The sequence below is a fragment of the Camellia sinensis genome, chromosome 9 (genome assembly GCF_055761805.1).
Source record: "Camellia sinensis isolate YWXY chromosome 9, ASM5576180v1, whole genome shotgun sequence".
Classification (NCBI taxonomy): domain Eukaryota; kingdom Viridiplantae; phylum Streptophyta; class Magnoliopsida; order Ericales; family Theaceae; genus Camellia; species Camellia sinensis.
In genome coordinates, this window is record NC_138969.1 from 82,566,007 (window position 1) to 82,573,149 (window position 7,143).

A 7,143-nucleotide genomic window follows, 5' to 3' on the forward strand; every position below is an offset into this window, starting at 1 on the left:
TGCATTGTCTGTGATTATTGTCATGTCTAGCATGCTTACCATGAAGCTAATTGCTTAAATGATAAACTGTTTGAATGCTTGTGGATGAAGGCTAGTTGCTTGAATTGGAATAATTTAAGTAAATGTTCATATGCGATCACTTTTTCAAAGTGGTACATATTCGAAACAATTTTCAGACCAAACATGAATCAAGTGTTCCAATTCCTGCAAGTTAGTCTATACTTGTGTGTATGCGTATCACATAGTAATGCTAGCCTAATAAACCGGAACAAGAGCATATACTATACATAAGATTTATATCATGGTTAATAGAGGCCGATCTTTGATCGAGCGAGTGGGGGTGCTCAATTCATGACTTTCCCCTCTCGTACCTAAGTTCCCGAGTCGAGACAATCTTGGTGATGATGGACACGTGGCCTTTGGCACGAGTCATGGGTTTTCTAGATTTCCCAAAAATATTTAGGTGGTGACTCTGTATCTAGCAAAGCAGTTCATTTTTGGCAATTTGATTCAAAATCGATTTTCCTAAAGATTTGTCAAATTGGGACTCTTTGGTGATTATTTATTTCACATTGCACTTGTGAGATTAGATTCAGAACCGCAGAGTCTGATACTGTAGGGCTTATTCATCTTCCGAAAGAGGGTGCGAAAAAGTCAAGCTACACTCATTCATGTGGCCAACTTTATAAGATAATTTTTCATTCAATTCTCAATGTTTTTTGTCATTCTTTTTGTGGTGTAAAGATCTTATTACAAAGAATCTAGACTCATTTGATCCCACCTCAACCGATGGTTGGGATCCATTTTAATTTCACATTGAAGTCACCATAAGACCATTTTTTTTCCCAACAATCCCCCACATGAATAAAAATTGACCGAATAAAGAAAAATGAACAATGTTTAACAACAAAGACTCGGAGAGAGAGCACACAAACTAACTCTTTATTAGAAAAGATAGTTGTTGGCCTTGAACCTTTTGTAGTGAAAGCCTATCAAATTTACTGGCTGGCCAGTGAACATGATGTCTTGAACTGTTCTGCCATCTATGTAAATCGAGACAATAGACCTCACATAGGAGTTACTTCAACCATTGTTCTTGTTCTTGTTGTTGTGTCCGGTTTGCCCCTGGTTCAATGAGTGTTTTTAAAGAATTCGGCCTTGTCAATTCTTAAAGAAGTGGCCCCACTTTTCACTCACATTGGTGACCTACATACGATATCTCATTATATCACGGCTGACTATTCACATCACTTAGGTCATTAAAAGCATTAGCCTAACCTTCCACTTCCACAGGGTATCACTATATAAAGGAATGGGTAAGAGGATTTACCTCTTCAGTGACTCACCCGTTTTACGTAGTTAGGTTGTCCTTTTGAACCTAGTGTAGACACCCTATTTTGACCGGCCCTAACACTTGGGCACTTCCTTTTGATTACCCAATGATGACAATCAGAATGTATTTCTCACATAATCCTCAAGAAGAGAGATGAAATTTGAGCTTTATTCCTAACCCTAAGCCTATTTTGGTCAAGTGTTTAAGCCCCGTCGGATACTCGGAGTGAAGTTGGAATGAACTGGACTGAAACGGAGTTGAACTAGAGCAAAATGGGCATTTTCTTCTCTGGCGAGTCAACTGCCCGGTCTTTTGGCCGGTCAATCGGCTGGTCGACCACCCAGAGACAAATTCTCCCAGTTTTTGTGTTGGTTCAGGAGTGGCACGTCACAACCCATTTTTCTGACCCATTATGCATTGAATGCATGTATACTCATCCTCCATTGCCTAATGCTTAATCTATTGAAGGTAATGCTCCACTTTTGTCTTCCATTAGCTCCATTAGTGCTTCATTAGTACTTTATTTGCTCCATTATCTTCATTAATGCTCCATTCTTGTCTTCCATCATTTCTCCACTTGCATTGAGAGGAGACGGAGGATATATTAAGTAGAGAAGGCTAGAGATAGAAAAGAAGAGAGTTTAAGCTTTGAATTCAAGAGTTAGCCAAAATTAAGTGTTAGTTGTGAACTTCTGTTTTCTCAAGCTATACACCATATCTCATCTTCTATTACAAGAGTCATCCAATTCATGTTATTATAGTTAAATTCTAGAGATTTGATTAAAGAGAGGGTAGTCTTTGCCAAGTTAAAGAACCAGAAACTCATTTCCTACACTTGTCTGAAACCACCATTCTAGCTCACATTCCAAATTTTTGAATTGAGGATTAAGAACGCAATTCATAACCTTGAGGGTGATCAAGAGAAAGTTTGGAAATAAAGAAGTTCAATCTTTATTTGGAAGTTCTATCTTGTATTCGTTTTCTTACTTTTATTTCATATTGTTTTGTTGTAATTTAACCGGAAGTAATTAGTTTTCAATTCTTCCTTTTCTTTCACTTCTATTCTGTGTTTGTTTTCTTGTTTTAGTTTCATATTAGTTTTATTGTAATCTAACCGGGAGTGGTTAAGTTGAGCCACCTACATATTCGTAGTTTGTTCTTTTCTCGGTGTTGCAACAAGACAAGTTTTGCTAGGCCAAGTTGGCCGGCCGACCTATTTGGTCGGCTAGCCAGCTAACTTCTTTTGGATGGAACGGAGTAGTCTTCTGGTGTTGAGCATACCAACTTCCGATGGTCTCCAAGGTGCTTGAAGCTATGGTTTCTATTTTCATTTGAGAGTTTTATGAGGTTTTCATTTTGTTATAATATTCTCTCTCTCTCTCTCTCTCTCTCTCTCTCATTTGGTTTGTAATTATACTTTCAAGTGTTGTAATAATTCCCCATCCCACTTCTTTCTATCTCATTCTTTTACTTGCATTCCTTATTTGTGCATAAGCATCATATTTTGTTTTTCATCAAATCCATGCTTTGCATCCATGTTTCATGCATCTTGATTTGGCTGAGTTTGCATTTGTGGATTTAATCAATTCCTTTGTGATTATGTGTGCTGCCTCATGTTCTTGAGATGATTCACATGTCATATATTAGAAGCCGAATCATTAGTTGCATTTCATGAGTGAATTGCATTAGGATTTTATATATAAGATCATGCATATTTCGCTAACTTTGTTTTGTAGCTATTCACAGGACGTTGGTAAACATGTAAGTTTTTATGTTTTAGCATCCTGCTTGTGTGCGTTTTTCTTACTATGTTTATCATTCTACCATGAGGCTGCTCACTTACTTGATATAACTCTATGAATGCCAGTGGATGGAGGTTGTGTTTCTTAATTTGAAATGATGCTGATTTTTATGTTTGTAAACTCAATTTCTTTGAGTTGTACATCTTCAAAACTCTTTCAAACTATATGAAATCAAGTTATTCCAAAGTGGGTGGCATAGCCTATACTTGTATGCTTCACATAATAAATTGTAGGATTTATTTAATAACCGGAATATGGATATATAAAGTTAATAAAACTCATATCATGGTTCAGTAGAGGCCAATTTTTTTGGTCGAGTGAGCAGGGGTGCTCAATTAATGACCTTTCCCTCTTATACCTAAGGTTTCTAGCCAAGCATCCTTGCTTATGATGAACAGTGGCCTTGGTATGATTCATGAGTTCCTAATTTTCTCAAAAATATTATGAGGCGACTCTAAGATCTGGTGATGTAGTCTATTTTTGGCAAAGATTTTGTATTAAAACGAATTTTCCATAAAAGTTGATAAATCTGGACTCTCATCTATATTTCACCTTGCACTCATGAGACTAGAACAAAAAAGTCGAGAGTCCAAATTGTTTAACGCGCAAGGGTACCCTTCGGGCATGTTACAGTTTTTGGCAACTCCACTGGAAATTTTATGAAATCTTGACTCAAACTCCATGATATGACTTTTATTTTCAAGTATATGTTTATTGCATTGCATGCATGGGTGCACTTAAAGTACCTATGTTGCCCAAATACTGGTGGGAGTACAGACAAACTTTTTGTGACACTATACCTATCTCTACGTTACTTTTAAGGCCTTGTGTTATAACCTTTTGAGATCTGTCAAACAGATAGTTCTACTATCTAAGGTTCTTAAATTTCGAAGAGAGGCTATATTGACTCTTTTGACTTCCTGAGATCTTCATTGATTATTACCCAAAGGACTCTTTGATAACGTCATCTTAACTTCAACCCTTAGAGTAGAGCCAACCTTGTACATATAGTGAGCTATAGTACCTTCCAAAATTATAACAGAATGCTCTCCCATTTCTAGAAGGTATGATACCGCTTGTTTGAATAGTGAAGCCCTAAATCATTTAAAAGCTAGGATAGGGTAACCCTAACCCTCATAAGGGTGTTTGTTCTCTTTCCTGCTATGTGCTATGTGCAATGTATGGGATCAATATAGGGATTCTTAGATTTAGATGAATGGTTCAGGCATTTTAGTTTGTGGGGTTAAGTTCAGTTTTTCAGCATGATTTAGCAATAATTAGTTGGGTTGGCATGTTGCTGAAATTTTGATTGGGGGTTCCGTTTTATTTTTGCAAGGTAGTGTGGCACCATAGCTTCAAAATGGTCTGATATCCCTCAAGTTCTATGGCCTCGCATTGGTAGGCTCTGTAAGATTGCAGATTTGGTTCAAGGACAACCAGTGTTAGTTTCTTTATTACCAGCTACACGAAGAAAAAGAGCGAAAACCTTATCAACTATCCAGAGTACCCCTTCCTCAGTGATGGCTCAGGTTCCAAAAAATATAACGGACATGTTGTTGGCTCTTCAATGAATTATGGATGCTCTTTCCAATACAGTTGCCACCATAGTGATGCTCTTGTTGAATTGCGACGCCCATCTAAGGCATCTGCTACTCAACCACCTCCGGTGATTCATCAAATCCCACCTCCACTAGCTAAGAAATTTCTTGAACCCAACTTACCAAAAGACTTAAGGGTTCCTGCCCAATCATCAGGCGGACTTTTTCCCTTTCCACAACCAACAAGAGGGCTCTTTCCCCTAGAAACGAATGAATTTGATCCGACTATGCTAAAACTAGTCAAGTTGGAGAAAATGTTTAAAAGGTCACAAGGAATTAACTCTATCCTAGACATCAAAGATGGGTATACTAAAATAGTTGTCAAGTTGCCTGAACAATTTAAGATGCCACAGATTGATAGATTAGATGGTTTTAGTGACCTTATGGTACGTATTCGCTTATTTTTTGATGTTCTAAAGCTTATGGATTTGACTCGTCCACAAAAGTTATCTCTATTTGGACGAACTTTGTTAAGAGTGGCTGCCATCTGGTATGCCAAGCTAGAAGGTTCAGCGAAACATAGTTGGGAAGAATTGGCTGAGGCTGTCATCACCCAATATGCTTATAACACTCAGATTGAAGTAACCACTCGGGAGTTAGAAGCAACTCGACAGGAACCAAATGAAGGTTTTGTAGACTTCATTACCAGATAGAGGGCCAAGGCGGCGATGATGACTAACAGACCACCGGAGAAAGATCAAATTTGCATGGTAGTAAGAAATCTACACAGAAAAATGTTGTGGAAAATGATAGTTCTTCCACTTTTCACTTTCAAAGAGGTGCATGAAATGAGAGTTCAGATATAGGATGTCATTAAGTAGGGAATTATAGTGGATGATAAAAAGCTGGTATGAAAGACCTTTGGCCGTAATCCAAACACTGCCACCAGCAGTAACAAGGCATAGAAATCTTCTAAGGTTAACTCAGTCACTACCACCACCACCACCAGAATAGCCAACCCCTTTGCCAACGCGGTCCACAAACAACAAACTCAGCCCGAGCCTTAACTAGAACCTTCAACCCACTCCATATGTCCCTTACCAAAGCCATGAAGATCTTGGTAGAAAAAAGGGTATTTCAAACCTCTTGGCCCACGACCTCTTCCAACCAAACATGACCCTACCAAATAATGTGCCTTCTATCAATAGCCTGGACACGATATCGACCATTGTTTCTATCTTTATCATGAGATTCAAGATCTCATTGACAATAAAGTCATAACTCCCCCACAGCCACCAAAACCCAATCTCACTACTAACCTATTGCCACTCTATGACAAAGTCCCACCACCTCTTCGTCTTAACTTTATCCATACATTAGCGCCCACTTTTGACCCCAGCATCTATATCACACCATCTCATCTACCTAAACCCGAGGTACACATTTCTAAGAGCACTAATCTATGCATGATGACCTCCAACCCATCTAAAACTCGAGAACCCTATGGTAGTAGTAGTAAAAGCCAAAGAGGAAACAACTGAAGTGTTTGTGATTGAGGCTAGGAAACTACCAGAGGAAGGATATGATTCTAGCAAGTGTATTGTACCCATTGATCAACTGAAGCCTGAGGTTGTTCTTCCTAACTTATTTTCTATCGATTTTGTTAGAGAAAATGTACCTAAATAGGGGTTTGATGACTTGGCCGACCCAGAGTAGAACTTGGCCAATTTCTAGTCCTTTGAAGAATTAGACCTTAGGAATGTGCAGATAGGATGGTGGGATCCGAGAAATTCCAATGTCAATCATGGTTGGTCAAGTAGTGGTGAATTTTCAAATGACGAAATCGAGAGAAAATGGGATGAACTAAAAATCAACACCCGAAAATCTAAAGACTACAGTAAAAGAAAGGGTTCCAGAGAGAAAGAAGAAGAATCAGAAAGCCAACCAGAGTACACCGTGGGGATGATTCGAGTAGAGCCTGATAATTGCCTTTTAGTCCACGAAGGCAAATGGTGGGATGATAACAACCTGCAGCTCGCCCATATTGACAATGAATGGATAAGCAATGTGCCTGGCGAGACTTGGTACTCAGAAGAAATTGATCATTTGACTAGGAATGGGCACTACTTCGAGCCCCCGTACCTAGACCAAGGAGAGTCCTCGGGCAAAGACAAAAAAATTGAGAAAAAGAAAGAAGTGGAAGAAGTCCTGGTTCTAAAATAGTTAAAAATAATCCAAGCAAATGTCTCCATCTAGGGGCTTCTCATGGCTTCCCAAGAGCACCGATAAGCGATGTTGTCAGCTTTAAACAAGGCGAAGCTACAAATTAACTCAACTCCAGAACAACTGGTGTCACTAATCACCCTAAGAGAAATAGTCCCTACAATAACCTTTGTCGACAAAGAATTACCACCAAAGGGATCAGAACACAATAAGCCTCTGTATGTGTCACTGAAGTGTAGAAAGAAAT